The 20,120-nt window shown below is 42.0% G+C and overlaps 1 long non-coding RNA gene across 2 annotated transcripts in view; it reads left to right on the forward strand.

Annotated features, from left to right (window-relative positions):
- Gm31358 overlaps nucleotides 1–19,203 on the forward strand; it is a 37,239-nt gene extending 18,036 nt beyond the window's left edge. Inside the window, exons 3-4 of one of the 2 annotated variants that reach the window (XR_375676.2) lie at nucleotides 16,007–16,102; nucleotides 18,915–19,203. This is a non-coding gene — a long non-coding RNA (predicted gene, 31358). Of the gene's footprint in view, nucleotides 1–10,547; nucleotides 10,939–16,006; nucleotides 16,103–18,914 lie in introns of those variants that run through there. The other variant, XR_375675.2, reaches the window with a different exon arrangement.
- Nucleotides 19,204–20,120: the final 917 nt, after the last annotated feature.

Genomic DNA, 20,120 nt, shown 5'->3' on the forward strand with positions numbered 1-20,120 from the left:
TGTCTGGGAAGGGAAGCTTATTAGCTAAGCCCTCCAGGCCTCTAGGTACCTCATTAGCATGGAGAACTCTGTCTTGGGCCTACGTGACTGTGGTCACATCTCTTTTATGTGAGAAGCATGGCACATGTTTCAAGTCAGGAGTCTGGCAGGGAGGTGGGAGTCACTGAAGCCTTGAGTCTCTGGGTCTCGACCTGTTCTACCTTACCAAACTTCCTGGCATGGTTTTACATCCCACTACTGTTAGCTGTCCTATGGGTGCCGGGACCTGAACTTGGGTCTTCTATAAGAGTAGGAAATGCTCCTAACTGCTGAGCCATCCACTACAGTCCCTAGCATGCATAATTAAAAAATATATATTAAAAAAAACGCCCTACTTCATCTTAATTACATTGTGCCTGTTCCAGGCTGTTAGTGAGCTCGGAGAGTAAAAGTGAAGCCAGTGATTTGCTAATTGCATTAAACATTTATGAATTCTTAGCCCGTTTCTTCCTAGATGATTGACAACCATCAGTGGATCAGCTCTGGCTCTCCGTGAATGTTTGATCTGCTGTAGTTCAGCAAGTAGAGCCTGTAGGAGACATGGTGGTATGGTGTTCAGAGGAGCCAAGCCTTTAATGTACTTGCTGGCTAGTCATCATGATGTAGGTGGCTGCTGAATTTTCTCAGGGATGTTGAGTGTGGGTTTCAGTGGGAGCTTTGGGGGCAGATCATGCAGACCTTGTAGGAGTCTCCTTAGCAACGAGGCTGGAATTAACACCTGCTTGGTCATTCTCAGTACAACAGTGCACTTGTTGCTACGAAGGTTTGCAGGGGGTGAAGTGGTGTGGGGTGTGTGTCTAAATTAGGATCCCTTTGGCCTCCAAGTCTTAGTGTTCATTTCACTAGCCCCCAGTCTCTGAACGACTGCTTAGGAAGACCATTTGCCTATTTATACAAACCACAGTGAGGGGCTTTTTCTAAAGCTCATGAAACCCAATTGTAAAACTTCATTTGTAATACATCTTTGCAAAGAAATCCTTCTTAGGTAGATCGAGAGTTTATAGGGTGTGAAACTTAAACAATTTCAGGTCCTTCTTTAACAACAAATAGAAAAGTACAATGATCTTGTTTAAAATCAATGACTTTACCTCTACAAAGTACGCCAGTCTGGGCAGTTCAGAACTTCTCCAGGCAACTAACTAGAAATGGCTACAGAGAAATGTTCCTGAAGGAACATGACTGAGTTTCTTGGACACCACAGTCTGGCAGCTGGGACTCCTCATTTCCAGATGGGCAAAGTGTGGGTCATTATCTCCACAGTAGACTCATCTTGACCTTGGGAGAATTCTTGGTTCCAGACTAGGCTACTTCTCAAATCTTGTTGGAGAAAATGGCTTGGCTATTTTCAAATGACCCTGAATTATTCCTGGGGTTTGTTGAAGTGGTGAAGACACCGTGATTCTTTCCCTTCATGGAACGATGCCAAATGACACTACAAAACCTCTACAGTTATATTTAATATAATCTAAAATTATACTTAAGCATTACTAGGTATGCGGATGTCTCAGAGGCACAAATGTCATCTTTCTCTGGAAGAACATTCTAGTCGTGAAGAGAGAATACTATAAATTCTGCAACTTTAATTCCTAGTTCTCATTAATTTTCTTTTAAAAAGAGATCCGCCCCCAAAGACAATTTGGAAGGCAATATTTTCATAAGCTTACTGGATATGACATAATTCATTATCCCCAATGTTACAACTATTCTGTTAGCAGATTTATATTCTAAGAAAAGGGCAAATCCCTATCCATATGTTTCTGATCTTTAGAAGCCTAAGATTAAAAATGATTTTAGTTAAGAAAATACTAAAGACCCATAAGAATTGTGGGAGAATTTTACTCATTTTATCTGCCAAGGTTATTTAGAAATATCCTCTATCCTGGTATTGTTACTACCATAAATTACAAAATACACGTGAGTGAATAGAAAGGTGATAAAATGGTTTCCAAAAAGTTTGTGGTTCAAAATGTATTTATATTTTATAAATAGCACAGGTATCAGATGAAATGTTCCCACAAGGTGAATATGTCTGTAATCCATGAGCTAAACCAACACTGGAGTGATGGAAGTGGCTGTTATCACCAGCATAGAATCAGTACTAACCACATGTCTTTGAACCAAACATTCAGTCCTTTATTTTACTCATGTGCAACAGAGGATCATTACAAATATCTTGCCAAATGAGTGGTTTAACTTGATTCTGTCATGATCTAATCATAGGATCCTCTATGTTTGCCCCTTGATAAAGTATATTTTAATATAGTGGAATAAAGATCTCTATTAGTTTTTATGTTGCTGTGATGTAATATATGAAGAAACCAAGGTAAAAAACCAAAAAAACCCCAGGATGTATGGTGTACAGGTGCAGTCCATCGTGGCAGGCAAGGCATGTGAGGTAGCTGGTCACACTGCATATGCTGTCAGGAAGCAGACAGAAGGTTTGTTCTTAAGTTCCTTCCTTGGCTTCTCTCGGTGATGGACTGTAACATTTAAGTCTAACAAACTTCTTTATCCCCAGCTTGCTTTTCCTCGTAGCGTTTACCATAGCAACAGAAAAGTACCTACATTCATGTGGTGCCCTACGTCGTGGAATGATGCCAGCTACGTTCAGTATAACCCTCCCTTTTCTGTTAAACCTCCAAGGAGCCATCTTCACAGAGATGCTTAGAGGTTTGTATTCCAGGCAATCCCAAAGCCCATCAAGTAGCTGACCCAGACTGACTCACACGTTCCCTTAATGTAAGACTTGACATCCAAACAAATAACTTTTGAACTCTAATTATCCATTTCAGATCTTCCAAAAGCTATTGCTCATCTCATAATGCAAAATTGGTTTATTCTTTAAAGTCCTGAAAGCTTTACCAGTCCCAAGACAGTTCAAAAACGTAAGTGCAGTTTCTTCTGAGTCTCAGGAATCTCTTAGCTGTGAGCCCCTGTCAAGAAGACAATTTATGTACTGATAACATACAGCTGGCAGGAGTTAGCATGCCCATGCTCAAAGGAGGAACATAGGCATAACAGAGAGACATTCAGTGAAGACAAGAACCAATTCTGCAGCTCATGGGGCTCATGATAGGATTGCTCAGGTTCCAACAGCCTTGAGGAGCCTCACTACTTCAGCCCTACAACCTGTAGACATGTGTGTGACCTCTCTCTTGAGCTGGATCCACTTTCCTAGGTAAATTTCCCATGGCCCTGGGATTTCTAACAGCCTGGTGTCTCTGTTTTCTCTTAGGCTATGTTTCTCCAGCTCTGTGCAATTGTCTCCCAGGGCCTGCTTGCAGAAAATGCAACCTTGCTCTGCATCGTTGGAGCTCAGTGGCTTTCTGGGACTTGAATGCAAACCTCTAAAACTCCCTCATGCTTGCATTCTTCATGGCTGCAAAATAAGTACTACATGAATAATACTGCCAAGTTCTGATGCTGGCTTGAGATGTGGTCTGTACTTCTTGGACTACAGCTAAAGTGGACATTCTGTGCCTTCAAGGGTAACACGTCTCTTGGTGGCCATTCTGGAGTAGGGCAGTAGAGTTAGGTTCTCACCCATCGAAAGTAACGTATCTTAAACCTGCTTTAGAAGAGTTCTGTATGCAGAGTCACATTTAGATTTAGGGCTGAGCTGGATGTGATTGTTGGCAATTACTCACTTCTAAGCTTCCTTCTGCTTTGCCCTAGATTGCAGGAGTCAGAGACCTGGGAATTGAATGTAGAATTCTGGATGTCGCTGATGGTCTATCAGAAAGATGTGCTTGCCTTTGGAGGAGAAAGGAGCTTTCCCCTTGAGCAGCAGTGGTGGCTACTTGATGTCCTAGGCAGTCCTAGTGCTTCACATTGCAGTGTGTCATCTGTTTGGGGGCTGCTGAGTACCTATGGCACTGACGGCACTTTCCTGGAGATGTCTTAACTTCTGGATGGCAGCAATGGCAGCTTCATGATCTCAGAATTAGAGTCGCAGAATTGTGCCTGGAAGTCTTGAGCCCTGACTTCATTTCTGTAACCTTTATGATTATGTTGTAGGCCTGGAGTTTTATATACTCAGTACCTTTGACTGATATACTTTATGAGGTTCTCTTTTTTATTATTTATTTATTTATTTTATTAGATATTTTTTTATATACATTTCAAATGCTATCCCGAAAGTTCCCTATACCCTCCCTCCGCCCTGCTCCCCTACCCACCCACTCCCACTTCTTGGCCCTGGCATTCCCCTGTACTGGGCATATAAAGTTTGCAAGACCAAGGGGCCTCTCTTCCCAGTGATGGTCGACTAGGCCATCTTCTGATACATATGCAGCTAGAGACACGAGATCTGGGAATACTGGCTAGTTTATCTTGTTTTTCCACTTACAGGGTTGCAGACCTCTTCAGCTCCTTGGGTGCTTTCTCTAGCTTCTCCATTGGGTGCCCTGTGTTCCATCCTATAGCTGACTGTGAGCATCCACTTCTTTATTTGCCAGGCACTGGCATAGCCTCATACAAGACAGCTATAACAGGGTCCCTTCAGCAAAATCTTTCTGGCATATGCAATAGTGTCTGGGTTTGGTGGCTGATTATGGGATGGATCCCCAGGTAGGGTAGTCTCTGGATAGTCCATCCTTTCGTCTTAGCTCCAAACTTTGTCTCTGTAATGCCTTTCATGGGTATTTTGTTCCCTATTCTAAGGAGGAATGATGTATCCACCCATTTGTCTTCCCTCTTCTTGATTTTCTTGTGTTTTGCAAATTGTATCTTGGGTGTTCTATGTTTCTGGGCTAATGTCCACTTATCAGTGAGTGCATATCTAATAACTTCTTTTGTGATTGGGTTACCTCACTAAGGATATTCTCCAGATACATCCATTTGTCCAAGAATTTCACAAATCCATTGTTTTTAATAGCTGAGTAGTACTCCATTGTGTAAATGTACCACATTTTCTGTATCCATTCTTCTGTTGAGGGACATCTGGGTTCTTTCCAGCTTCTGGCTATTATAAATAAGGCTGCTATGAACATAGTGGAGCATGTGTTGTTATTACCAGTTGGAACTTCTTCTGGGTATATGCCCAGGAGAGGTATTGCTGGATCTTCCGGTAGTAAAAAAGTTATTTTGCCTGTTTTGTTTTTGGTTTTTGTTTTTTTCGAGACAGGGTTTCTCTGTATCGCCCTGGATGTCCTGGAACTCACTTTGTAGACCAGGCTGGCCTCAAACTCAGAAATCTGCCTGCCTCTGCCTCCCGAGTGCTGGGATTAAAGGCATGTGCCACCGCCCGGCTCCTTCTGAGGTTCTCAACTTTGACTGATGTAAGTCCTGTTTTGTTAAGGGAGAAAGGCCAGTTTTGGTGTGTGTGTGTGTGTGTGTGTGTGTGTGTGTGTGTGTGTGTGTTTGTTATGTTATCTCAATGAATGTTCCAGAAAGAATTATCCTCTTAATAAACTATAAGTTTAAGAAAACAACATTATTAGGTGGGGCATGGTGGCTCAGGCCTTTAATCCCAGCATTAGGGGGACAGAGGCTGGCAGATTTCTGTGAGTTCAAGGCCAGCCTGGTCTACATAGTGAGTTCTAGAACAGTTAGTGCTATATGGTGATTGCCTGTCTTAAAACAAAACAAAACAAAACACCTCCCAATCAAATAAACAAATAAAATTTCAAAAACCCAAACAAACAGGAACAAAACAAGCATTATTCATAATCTCTTCTGCTAAGAGGTACCTTAGAATTGGGACCTTCAGCACAGTTCTGGCTGACGATTGTCTTCTGACCTAGCCTCCAGCCATGATTAGTTTTTATCAATCTGACACAAATCTAGACATAAGAGGTAATCTTGCTCAGTTGAGGAATTGCCTCCTTCAGATAGTCCTGTGGGACATTTTCTTCATATCTAATTGATGTAGGAGGGTTTAGCCCACTGTGGGCAGTGTCATCCCTTAGTAGCTCTGGGCTATATAAGAAAGGTAGCAGAGGAAGCAGTGGAGAACAAACCGGTGAGCACTGTGTATGCACAGTTCCTGTCTCCAGGTTCCTGCCCCAAGCTCCTGTCATGACTTCCCTTTGTAGTCAACTGTAACCCAGAAGCAAAAAAATAAAACAGTAAGAGCAAGAACATCATCAACAACACTACCCTTTCTTCTATCAAGAGGCTTTTGGGCATGGTGTTTATCAGTGCAACAAAGAAGCTAACTAGAGCACACCCTCCTTACCACACTGAATGTTTAAGTTACTGTCTCCCTCTTTTACATGGGTCCTCCATGTTTTAGAGGGAATGAAAATGAAATCCTGTCTTGAGTAGCAAAGCTCAGTGAATTAAACATGAGCTTCAAAAGACTAAAGTTTGGACCTCCCCTTTACCTTGTAAAAGCAAAGCAAAGCGAAGCGAAGCGAAGCAAAGCAAAGCAAAGCAAAGCAAAGCAAAGCAAAGCAAAGCAAAGCAAAGCAAAGCAAAGCAAAGCAAAGCAAAGCAAAGCAAAGCAAAAGCAAAGCAACAAAAACCGGTGTTCTAACCCATTAAGCTCTACAGCCAGAGCTTCTGTAGAGCTTTTTATCCACATGTGTGAGTTCTAATGCAAGATCAACCCTGTCAGTCCTGAGTTTGAATACCTTAGATTCCAGTTTCTTTTCCTCTCCAGCCATTCTCATCCAGGTGTGGCCCCCACCTTCTCTTCTCCCCCACCCCACTCCATTCCACTGTCTTAATTAGGGTCTTTCTCCCTTCTCCTGGATTAGAGTAATTCAGCTCCTTGACTGGAGCTTCTGCTCTGATCTCATTTAATGTATCTTCTGTGTTGCATGCTGCTCTGCATGAGCGCTCCTCATGCCACTGCTGACACACAAATCTATTAGCCAACGAAGAGTCACCAACCTGAAGGGCACTCCTCCTTACTTTTTGGGCATGGCTCTTTTCCACCGCCACCCACATAAATTCCCTCCTACTAGTGTCCGGCAGGGCAACACCCTTCTTTGCTTTGGATCCTTCTTTGGGACTAGCACAATGCTTGCCATTTAATATATTTTTATACTAAACATTTTATATTAAAAATATAAATATATTTTTACAGAAAAGAATAGATGTGGGTAAAATGTGACATAGTTTGAGACAACAACAACAAAAATTCAGATGTCACAATAATGTAAAGGCACAGAGGGTTAATTCATTGGTTGGGATAGAGACAGATTTCATGATCTAGTTACTTACCTCTGGATGTATAATATCATGGTTGTTTCCAGAGCCCAGAGGAGCATGCCATATGTCCTGCTCTGTGATTATTTGCCTTATTTCTTTGGAAGAGGGTCTCTCAGTGAGCCTTCATATTGCCCTTTCTGATGGGCTGACTAGATAAAGAGATAGAAGATCCCACTGTCTCTGCCCCCCAGCACTGAGGTAACAGGCATGCCCCACAGTGTGTGTGTGTATAACATGGGTACTGGAGATTCAAGCTTATATATGAATGTTTGCACAGCTAGCATTTCTACTCAACTCCAATTTGTTGTTTTTCAAGCAACATAGTATAGTCCATTGGTTCACTGTGATCATGGGATTGTTTTCTATTATATTTATATATTTCTAATTTAGTAAACTGTACAATTTTATTAAACTTAATATCACTCAGTATTTGAAATATTGTTTGAGTTATCGAGGTGTACCTGGATTGCTTAAATGTTCATTTCTGCACCATAAACCATGGTTTTTCTTTCCCCATTGTAACATCAATGCAACGTAAACCCATAAGTAAAGTCTATACTGGAGGCTAATTATATAACAGGTAAATGCATTGTGATGGTCTGGAGCAACCATGGTCAGAAAGGGCGTATGGCAGAGGACAAAGGAGATGAAGGTGAAAGATGAGCTTTGCTCCAAAATTTATGAGACTAAATAAAGGGTGGAAATTCTTCTGAATTTAAGGTCACATGCCATGTTAGGGGCGAGCATTCCTACCACTGAGAGGACTGACTCTCCCTTCTCCATAGCGCCTGTTACCTGAGTGACATGTCATCTTGTGTAAGGGACCAGAATGGCTCACCTGAGAACATCTTCACTGGCATCTAGTTGTAATGAGACCTCTGCTGTTTCAGTTTCTAATCCTCACACTTCTGCCCACACATGGCAGTCAGAAGACAAAATACAAATTCAAGTTCACAAATAGTTGGGATGATGTCAGGAGGCAAAGCTGCGTTAGTGTCAATATTACACAAAAAGCCTTGAAAACTTATGGTTCAGGAAAACCAGTTATTCTAAAACGGTGTTGAGTGTTCAACTTGATTTGAGAATGTGTTTGTTTGGCGCCTATTTTCATAGCTGTTGTGAGAGATGGGCTGTGGCAGTTGGGACGATACTGGGGCTGATATAACAGGTTCTCTAGTCTTCCACCTCATTCATGAGAAAATTAAGAGTGACTGACATCACCTGTCCTCTGATGTCTGATGAGTATTAATTGGCCTCATTTTCATATCTAACACAAGAAGTAACACAATGGGAGTCACTTTCAGCTGCCTGCTGAATAACTTCCTCCTTGCTGTCAGAAGCCAAATTTTATTCAGGGCAGAAACATTCCAACATCTCTAATGCATGTAGGTATTCACAGTTGTTATAGACAATGAATCAGCCTTTGAGAAGAGCGCTCGATTTTCACCAGTTACTCTCCTTCCTTCCCCAAGGAGAGAAGGAGAATTTTTCTGCAACCTTGGGGTGAAAAGCCTGAAGTAAATGCCCACAGAATAGCACTTTGATCCTGCCGTGTCTTTTACCGACAAGGCTACAAATCACCCTCTTCTTATTTGAGTCAGTAGACATGGGTTTTCTGTGACTTATAGATCAAGAAACAAAATAGCTAATATCTCAACTCAAGGATTAGATTTTTAAAAAAGCTACAACTATTCTTTGTTCTAAATCTAAAGGCTGAGGCTTGGTATCAGTGTTTAACATTTGTTTCTCAAAATTATCCTGGGTATACTGTTTACTTGATCCTGAATTTTGGTCTCAGCTGCATGCCCAGCTGCATCCCTCTGTGAAGGCTGGGATGCAGTGACTGTCAGGCAGAGGCAGTCGTACTAGGATGTAGGATCTCAACCCACACAGGGCTGTGAAGCAAGAGGAGCATGGCCTACCATGCAGGATCAATGGCGGGGACAGGGCTTGGGCTCTGTCTTCTCTATTCTAAACAGAGTTGCCTAGCAACTTGAAAAAACGTTGAGTATTCCAATTAGTGCTTACTGGTGCTTACTGTGTGATGAGTTCTGTGCCAGGGTCTTGTCATGTGAGAACTCACTTAATCCCCCACTTTGGCCCTAGCTAGGGAATGCTGCCACCCTGCTTTTGAAGAGTAGAGCCTAACAGGTTCCATCATCCGCTGCTAGTCACACTCTGTAAGGTGTGGTGTAAAGCTAGTATATCAGTAGTTCTTCTCTTATTACTGTGACAAAGTATCAGGCAGAAGCAACCGAAGGAAGGTCTCTTTGAGCTCATAGCCTAAAATAAAGTCCACTATGATAGGGAAGGCAAATCTCCAAGGGCAGGCAGCCAGTCACATTGCATCCTCAATCAGGAAGCAGAGAACAATGGATTCTGGGCCCTATCTAGATTTGTCCTTTTTATTTAGGCCAGAAACCCTGCCCATGGGATAGAACCACCCACATTCAGGGTGAGTCTTCCCTCTTCAGTCAACCCTCCCAGAAACTGATACACAGAGGTGTGCTTTCCTGAGGATTCCGAGGCCAGCCCAGTTGATTGACAGTGAAGATTGACCATTATGGGTCAGGGTATGGTCACCTTTTGCTGAATTACAAGAGTATTCCTGAGGCCCTTCCATTCTGCAGGTTGAGGTCCCTTTTCTTTCTCAAAATGGGTTATGGAAGTTATAGAAGAAAGATAAATGTATTTTAATCACCATTTTAAGGAAATAATTGACTTTTGGACCACTGGACATTAAAGGAAACGGCTCAGGCATGATGCTTCTGACTCATTCTGAGAAATTTGTGGCTTCCATGACATTGCAGTGACCTGAGGGAAAAGTAAAGACATAATAAGCTCACAGGATTGCTCAAAGCAGCTTCACACAAATAAAATACGAAGATTACTAACACACTAAAATTGTTTCTAATTTAGAAGCATTCTGAAGGCTGGACCAGTTGTTGCAGGCCAAGATTGATTGACTGATTAGAGACAAGCTCTGTCAGTGTAGCCCAAGAAGACTTTGAGGTCGAGATCCTCTTGTTCCAGCCCCCAAGTGCTGGAGCTACAGACTCCTGCCACCACTTCTGGCTCTGCCTAGTCTTTTGTAGTTAGTGTACAAACAGTAGCCTCGTGGCTTTTTTTCTAAGTCTTCCCGCATTCTAATGAACAGGTTCTCAATACAAGCCATAGGCCAGGGTGATGCTATACTTGTTTGTCAACTTGACAACATCTGTAACTAACTAAAACACCAGTGGTGAGTACACCTATGTGGGATGTTTTCTCAATTAAGTTTTTTGGAGGTGGTAAGATACACCTTTGTTCTAGATCTTTTAAGGTAAGAAGATCAATTTTCCTTTAACCAGGGCCACACCTTCTGGTAGCAGCACTGATAAAGGACACAGAAGAAGGAAGCTTTTGCTCTTTGTCTGCTTGCAAGTCCATTCCTTCACTGGCATTAGAGCTCGCTTCTTCAGGATTGTGGCATATACTGAGGACCAGCTGAAACATCCAGCCTCTCGGACTGAACAACTACTGAATTCTTGGACCTTTTCTAGTAGACCAGATGGACCACAACTCCTAAGCCATTCTAATAAATTGTGTATGTGTGTGTGTGTGTGTTTTGTAAGTTCTATTTATGTAGAGAACTCTACTAATACAGCCAGAATCACTTGGCAATCTCTTAAGAGCCCCATACCCCTGCCAACACTCAGAGAACCTGTAGTGGGTGCAGGATAACCACCAAAGGGTATCTGACCCCAGGATCTTCTAGTCTTGAGAGCAGATCAGAGGCAGAATTGCAATACTTTCCTCCTGCAAGGATACAGGAAATATTAATGAGCATCTGGATGTGCACTTGATCTCCATCATCTGGGACATTCTGCAATGATTTCTGAAGCAAGTAATTTAATTATCAAGATGGAGAGCTAAGCATGCCATGAACATCTAGGACACCACAGAGTTTACTGGAGGCAGCTCACCATGAGACAGCAGATGATGACATTTCCAAAGAGATACAGAATTAACCACATGATGAGGGTTTAATGAAATGCTGATGGAATCAAGGTTTCTTTACCTGATAGGTGAAATGAATACAAATAGGATGGCAGGTGGAAATTTTATTAGTGAGAAAAGCAGAAAGCGTAGAAGAGGGTTCTGTGATCTGTATGCTAAAGCAGGTGTTTTTAGAATGGTGAAAATTACGTATCAATCACTTGGTTCAGAAATTGAGTTTCAACGTAAATTCTATTACCTTTCAAGTATTTAAATATTATTTCTTTAAGGTTTTAACTCAGGAACTGTGCCACACTGTGATTTCACAGTACATACTAGGAAAAGTAGAGGCTGGAGATCTGGCTCAGAAGTTAAGGTCACTCATTGCTTTAGAAGAGGACACAGGTTCAGTTCCCAGCACCTACAAGATGATGCACAACCATCTGTAGCCCTAGTTTCAGGGAATCTCATGCCCTTTAACCTCCGTGGACACCAGGCAGGCATGTGGTGCACAAATGCACACGCAGGCAAACACTCACAGACATTATCTTGTTAAAAACAGAAAAGAAAAGGATACACTGAGAAACGATTAGGATATATATTTCTGAGAGTTTTCTCAGTGACTACAGGTCCTTTCATATACTTTTACCTGTTTTTACTATTGATACTAGGGATTGAAACAGGCTGTCACCACATCGCAGTGCTCTCCTTTAGCACCACAGTTTACATTCTGGATGAGTTTACAAATTTATTCAAGATGGATGTGGAATGGTTAAGGACCCTGGGGTCACATGACGCTGGGGTCACATGTCCTGGGTGCTGTTTGACTCTGCCACTGGTTGGCTTTATGATTCTGACCAAGTTCCTCATCTGTAAGGAAGAAACTGCCACAGAGGGTTGGAGTGAGGAGGAGTGAGTTATTTGTAGAACTTACAAACAGAGGTCTGGCACATGGTTCCACGCAAATGTTAAACCCACTATTATGGGGCCAAAGTTCCAGATTTCTGGATTCAAACATTTCTCATTCCTTTTCACTTGCCCTGTCCTCCATTTTTCTTATCTTTTGGGCAATTTCACAGTTAATTAGCACCTCTAGCTTATCTGAAGTGACAAAAGTAAGGAGAGAAAATAAAGACCACCGATTTTGGCACTAATTATCACCTAGTTAACATACAGAAAGGCTGAAGGCATCAGCAAAAATGAGATACCAGTCTGTCCTCACAATTATCTGTGTTCCCTCCGGACTACTGTTCTTCCAACTAGCCTGTTGATTCACTTCATTGAAGGATGACTGTCAACAGCATTGGCTTGGGATCAGGGCTGTGCACTCCAGTCTGTGGGAATATGTTTTATGGCTGAGTTTTTCTTTTTCTTTTTGAATTGTCTTTGTTGTGGCCTCACTCCAGATCAATATCCCTGAGGTTTTTTTTCTCCTTCTTTCCTTCCTTTCTTCCTTGTTTGTTTGCTGTGTGGTTTGTTTTTGGCAACCCACTGTGTTGATGTCAAGTGTTTTTTGTTTGTTTGTTTGTTTGTTTGTTTTGTTTTAGTAGTTTGGAGTTGTGATCATCATGGTACCATTTGCCTATCATCAACATCAGGCTGCTTAATTCAATTTCCTATGAAAATGTCTGTGGTGGAGACAGTACAAACTGATCATGTTCAGCTATATGAGCTCACCAGGGTAGTTGGTGAGACCATCTACTTCCTACCAACAAGTACCAATGTGTCGTTTGAGCTGTGACACTGTCTGGATGGTCTGAAGTGCTATCCTGGGACTTGAATTCTGCTAGGAAAAAAATAATCAGTGAACTTTGGAGGTTGTAATCATGACATAAAAACCCAGCCTCAGCATTACTGTCCAGCTATGCCCTTGTGCCTCTAGGAACTAACACGCCAATCTTTAGCACATTCCCTCTGCTTCCACAAACCTATTATATTTACACACATCTTGCCTTCTTTCTTCTGTTTTCAAAAAGAGGTATCCTTAATTACAACGTGTGCCTTTTCTGGCTCTTCTAAGGTTACTGTTCATTTTTCTGAAGCTGGTATTTTCAGGACTTCCTCTATGGCAATTTCTTCACTATAATCTGCAGGACACATTCAATTCCTCAAACCTTAAATCTCTCGAGTCTGCTTTGTCCTTTCACTGGCCCATACTTCCCATTCCAATCAAGCTGAAGGGAAGTCTTCATCAACTATGCCTACATGTTGTATCTATCTCTGATTCCCCCATACAAGTTGGTTCTATTCTTCTTTTCTTTCGTCTTTTCTAGACTCAAACTTCACCATTGGAGCCCCTCAATGACTGCCTCAGTTGCCCAATCGGAAACACATTTTATTTCCCTGTTAGGCAAGCTCTCAGCTGTATTTGGCCATTTGCTTTTCCCCGTAGTTTTATTCTATCTCTCTGTCTCTCTGTCTATCTATCTATCTATCTATCTATCTATCTATCTATCTATCTATCTATCTATCTATCTATCATTTTGAGGGCAGGGTCTCACTATATAGCCCAGGCTGATTACAAACTCCATGTTTTTGATATGAGGGAGGGTTTCTCTTCCAGATTGTCATCAATGGAAAGGCCTCTGAGTGTAAGGCATCCAGACACCTTGAGCAATTCTTCAAATTATACTGCAGCTATCCTAGTCATGATAAGAACATGTGTTTTGTCTTCTTATTAATTCATACTGCAATTACCTTTTATATAAGACATATCTTCTTTTTAATTAGATATTTTCTTTATTTACATTTCAACATTTCAAATGTTATTCCCTTTCCTGGTTTCCCCTCCCAAAACCCCTATCCCGCCCCCCACCCCCCTCCACTCACCAACCCACCCACTCCCACTTCCCTGCCCTGGCATTCCCCTACACTGGGGCATCGAGCCTTCACAGGACCAAGGACCTCTCCTCCCACTGATGTCCAACAAGGCCATCCTCTGCTAAATATGCAGCTAGAGCAATGGGCCCCTCCATGTGTATGTACTCTTTGTTTGGTGGTTTAGTCCTTGTGAGCTCTGGGGGTACTGGTTAGTTTTATTGTTGTTCCTCCTATGGACCTGCAGACCCCTTCAGCTCCTTCAGTTCTTTCTCTAGCTCCTCCATTGGGGGCCCAGTGCTAAGTTCAATGGTTGTCTGTGAGCATACACCTCTGTATTTGTCAGGCACTGGCAGAGCCTCTCAGGAGACAGCTATATCAGGCTTCTGTCAGCAAGCACTTCCTGGCATCCATAATAGTGTCTGGGTTTGGTAACTGTATATGGGAGGGATCCCCATGTGGGGCAGTCTCTGGATGGCCTTTCCATCAATCTTGATCTCTTAAGATTAATACATTTTTCAAAAACAGTTGAAGCCTTCCTACTGAAGCTCTGACAGAATGGTTTTAGGCATTAAAAACACAGTGTGGGGTTTCAGAATTCCAAAGTCTAGTGATCCCAGAATATCAGCATAAATGTAGTTTCATGAAGTGCCTGGTAGCCTTAGAAGCACAGACCTGGGCACTGAGCTTTCAGATGAAATGGGATTGCTTTGTAAATCATAAGAGTATTTAGAGCCAGAGAGCAAGCTGAACAGCAGGCTTTCATCTTTCCAGAGAACCCAGAATACACTGGGGGTCTGGGGCAAACTGATGACTTCATCTGCCCAGGTTTAAGAGGTATTTGGGTCACTCTTGACCTGCTGTTGTGCCTCTGGAGTACAGGTTTCTTGACTAGGACGCCTTTCTTCCATAGACCTAAAACACAGACACAAGATGACTTCCAGCCCCAGCCCTCACCTCCAGGGAACTATGGCAACCACTCACCCCTTTTCTACAACCTTCTACTTTTTTCTTCAGGCTGTTTCTGCCCTTAGTAATTTTAACGGAATCTAATCCCCTATAATCCCCAGCCTCCTCAGGAAATTTATAGATGTGACTGAAATATAATCCATCCTGGCATAAAACTGGAAATGAGTCTGGTATTGAAATATGTGCAGACACGAAGCATTTTCCCAAGATTAACAACTCCCTCCTCTTTCTTGTAGAATAACTCAGTGGCCAGACATTTATGTAAGGCTTTATACACCTGCTCTATGTGATACGGGGGGAGGAGAGAGCCTTGATAGAGCATCTGGTCTTTGTGCTGGAGTAGGATGGCTTCTTACAACACACCCTGGAGACCTGCATCAGCTGCAAGCCTCTGACTGTCCTGGTGAATCTATAATGATGCCAGAACACCTTGCTCAACACAGACCATGTCAGTTCCCCCCAACATTTAATCCTAGTCATTTTACCTCTCTCTGCATTCTTTTTTTCCTCTAGTTTGTTCTTTCTTTTTCACAGTTTTTGCTGACTACCTTTCTTGCCTTTAGAATCTGAATTAAGGACTGTCTACAAATAATTGACCAGGTAGGATTTTTTTAAAGGGCAGAATGCAAACCAAGTATTTTTGACTCATTGCTGATGATCTCTGAGTTTGAATCTATATTCTGCACTAGTATTTTTTGTTTATTGTAGCCCAGCTTTTATTATTTTTCTTTACAATAAATCATAGGCTATCTCATTTTTCAAATTTAGAGACAGAAACACTAACCTGGGTGTTTTAAACTGAGGAATCTTAAAATAGTTTCAGCATTAAATTAAGATAAATAAGTATGCCCAATTAAAAATTTTAAATAATAAGGATTATTAAAGGTAATTGACCCAGCTTCGCTGAAAAGATAGTTCCCAGTGAAATGTAGTTCTCTGGTGTGTTCAGTTCAAATTATATTCCTTAATCAGAATTAAATATTTAAAAAATTATAGGAAGAAATGTAGAAAACATGTTGAACTCCCATTTTGCTTTCTATGTTAGGATGCCCCACTGTGTCCCGAGGAAGCAGTGTTTCCCCTCACGTGGTAGAGATGCCTGAGCTGGCTGAGGGGTAGAAGTGTCATCCTAAGGAAAATGGTATGTATTTGAGAATTCACCTTTTGGCTCTATAGCTCTAAGTGTGACCTCTCCCATTAAAGTGGATTTCACGGATTGTTCTTAGCCACCATGTATAGGTCCACGGTTAAAGAGAAAGCACGGATAAAGAACGTTAGCGTGGCCGAAATGTAGGCAGAGAATAGAAGAAAAGAAAGACAAAAGATTTTTGTGGCCTCAGACTTAAGATCTGAAAACTGCCACTTCTGGATCTTGCCATTTAGTTTTCTGGAGCCTGGAGAACACCAGAGAGAAAAGAAACTATCAAGGTTTTGATCAATGAAAGAATCCACTGGGAACTTTCTTTTTCTAAGCTCTTTGCAGAGTTTCGAGACCAGAGTGAGCATGATCACACACTGCTGGGTACTCATTATCACATGGTATAACATAACCTTTATTCAAAGGTCCATCTGAGTTATCATTCCATTGGGTATATTTTTAACCCTGCGATTATTGTTATTGTTATTGTTGTTGTTGTTGGATAGCTTTTCTTACATGCTTAACTCTTGTGGTGAGAAGGTTTGACATCTACTTCCATTGATTTGGGGCAGTGAAACACACTCATAAACTGTCCTCAAAGATGGTGTGTCCAAGCTCTTTTGGCTGACTCTTCTATTTAAAGTTCTGCCTGACCAACGTCTGTCCCATGCCTCAAGACCAACAGCTACCATCTGCTCTCTGCCTTACTCACTCTGACCTTTTGGGTGCCAGATGTCCCAGTTTGGTTTCTGCTGCTGTGATAACGACCATAACCCAAATCAGCCTAGAGGAGGCAAGGGCTATTGTGGCTTACAATGTACAGATCATTATTAATGGAAGCCAAGGCAGGAACTGAAGCAGAGACCATGGAGGAGCACTGCTCATTGGCTGGCTTCCTCACTCTCCTTCAGGTGCCTTTCATACAGAACCCAGGGTGACAGGGATGGTGCTGACCGCTGTGGGCTGGGCCCTACCACAACCGACAGTTAAGAAAATGCCACACAAGGCATGCCTACATGCCAATCTGGTGGAAGCCTTCTTTCAGCTGAGGCTCCTTCTTCCCAGATGACTCTGGTTAGCTGTGCAGAAGGCTGCAGTTTATATAATACCATTTGTCCATTCTTGGAGTTGTGATATTAGAGTCCTTTCCAGAAAGTCCTGCCTTGTGCCTACATCTTGAAGACTTTTACAAATGATTTCTCATAGCACTCCCAGGCTCTGTGTTTCTGTGTGTCCCATGGAACACCTTTAATGTTGGAGTTGGGAAAATGTAGCTGTCCTTGGTTTTGCAAAGCATGTTTTGGAATGTGAAAAATTCTCTTTTCTACTGTGTGGAGTTGTAATTTTCTGAATTCTTTCAAAGCTGTTTGTGTTTATTGTATTTTATGTTTCCCAGTCTTTTTTTTTTTAATTTTTTTAATTAGGTATTTTCCTCATTTACATTTTCAATGCTATCCCAAAGGTCCCCCATATCCACACCCCCCGAATCCCCTACCCACCCACTCCCCCTTTTTGGCCCTGGCGTTCCCCTGTACTGGGGCATCTAAAGTTGGCAAGTCCAATGGGCCTCTCTTTGCAGTGATGGCCGACTAGGCCATCCTTTGATGCATATGCAGCTAGAGTCAAGAGCTCTGGGGTACTGGCTAGTTCATAATGTTGTTCCACCTATAGGGTTGCAGATCCCTTTAGCTCCTTGGGTAATATCTCTAGCTCCTGCATTGGGGGCCGTGTGATCCATCCAATAGCTGACTGTGATCATCCACTTCTGTGTTTGCTAAGCCCCGGCATAGTCTCACAAGAGACAGCTATATCTGGGTCCTTTCAACAAAATTTTGCTAGTGTGTGCAATGGTGTCAGCGTTTGGAAGCTGATTATGGGATGGATCCCTGCATATGGCAATCACTAGATGGTCCATCTTTTTGTCACAGCTCCAAATTTTGTCTCTGTAACTTCTTCCATGGGTGTTTTGTTCCCATTTCTAGGAAGGGGTAAAGTGTCCACACTTTGGTCTTCCTTCTTCTTGAATTTCATGCGTTTAGCAAGTTGTATCTTATATCTTGGGTATCCTAAGTTTCTGGGCTAATATCCACTTATCAGTGAGTACATAATTTGTGAGTTCCTTTGTGATTGGGTTACCTCACTCAGGATGATGCCCTCCAGGTCCATCCATTTGCCTAGGAATTTCATAAATTCATTTTTTTAAATAGCTGAGTAGTATTCCATTGTGTAAATGTACCACATTTTCTGTATCCATTCCTCTGTTGAGGGGCATCTGGGTTCTTTCCAGCTTCGGGCTATTATAAATAAGGCTGCTATGAACATAGTGGAGCATGTGTCCTTCTTACCGGTTGGGACATCTTCTGGATATATGCCCAGGAGAGGTATTGCTGTTTCCCAGTCTTTAGAACACATGTGTCACCATGAACATCTAGAGTCTTTGTTCCTGAGCTGATTGTATTTTCATCCTGATCCCTAAGTAAACAGAAAACATCAATTTTCCCATAGCTATCCTGTTGCTTGGAGAGCTAAGTAAGTCTGTACTCATTGAGGGGTAGCCTTCTGTTGGGAAGCCTCAACAATGGGGGAAGATTAACCTTCAGTTTGCTGTGCTCTGCTGTGTTGATAATTGGAGCCCTACTGACCCTGGGCAGATTGCAAGTCAGCTGAATCCTAGAGACAGGAAGAGGACAAATACCCAGGGCAGCAGGCTTTGCTTTAAAGAAAATTTGGTGTGTGGGGGTGGGGGTGGGGGTGGGGTGCTCATGTGGAGACCAGAGGTTGTTTTTGAATGTCTTCCTTGATATCTCCTTCTTAGTCTTTCAGGTGGGGTCTCTCCTTGAGTCTGGAGCTCACCAGTAGGCTAGACTGGTTGATCAGTGAGCTCCAAGCATCTGTCCATCTCCATCTGCAAATGTTGGAGCCACAGGCATGTACCATGCCTAACTGGGCAAAATGTAAAGTTTTACAAGGAAGAAGTTGATTAGGTAAGCTGAAAGCATTACTACCAAGCATTTCTAATTAAGGTTCATAAAGAAAAAAATGTGAGATAATTCTAACCCATTTTCCCCTCTCCTCCGCAAAAATTCATAATAATAGAATAATGACAGGTTTCAGGATGAGAAAACTGGGACATCTCGGGGGCCTGAGGTTCCTTGCGTAGTTCTGAACTTAAAAATTAATATAGGGTTCAAGTTTAACACGGTAAATTCTATATTAATTATAAATTGATATATATCATAGCAATTATATTAGTTAGCTAAAGAAAATTATAAATGTCCATTACAAGTGGTGGTCCACTCTGAGTCCTAGACACAAAGACCTTTTCTCTGACTCCTCTGTTTCCAGTTCCACGGGGGTGGGAAGGCAAGCTTCCCTGCCAGGGCTGTTGAGTGGCATTTATGCAGAAAGCCCCTGGAAAATATACTAAATGTACTTTTAAACTACAAGAAAATGGCCATTGGAATTCTAAGCAATGAAGATGGAGAAAAATTGTGAGATACTATTTTAATCACTTTCAAATGGGAAAGTATTTTTAGAAATGAGGATTTGAGGGCTGACCAGATAACTTGATGGTTAGAAAGAACACTGTCTGCTCTTGCAGGGGTTCAGCTCCCAGGACCCACATGATAGCTCATAACCATTTGCAACTCTAATTCCAGAGCATCTGGCGCCTTTGCTGGCCTCTGTGGACATAGCACATAAGTAGTGCACACACATACCTGCAGGCAGACTCTCATAAACATAGAGTAGAAAAAATACATCTTAAAGAATGAAATCAGGTCTTCTTTCTTCTTTAGCTCCGTATGGTTTGTGGGTTGTATTGTGGGTGTTCTGAGCATTTGGACTGATATCCATTTATCAGTAAGTATATACCATGTGTGTTCTTTTGTGTCTGGGTTAGCTCACTTGGATGATATTTTCTAGTTCCATCCATTTGCCTATGAATTTCGTGAAGTCATTGTTTTTAATTGCTGAGTATACCACATTTTCTGTATCCATTCTTTTGTTGAGGGACATCTGG

This window comes from Mus musculus, chromosome 3 (assembly GCF_000001635.26).
Source record: "Mus musculus strain C57BL/6J chromosome 3, GRCm38.p6 C57BL/6J".
Lineage (NCBI taxonomy): Eukaryota > Metazoa > Chordata > Mammalia > Rodentia > Muridae > Mus > Mus musculus.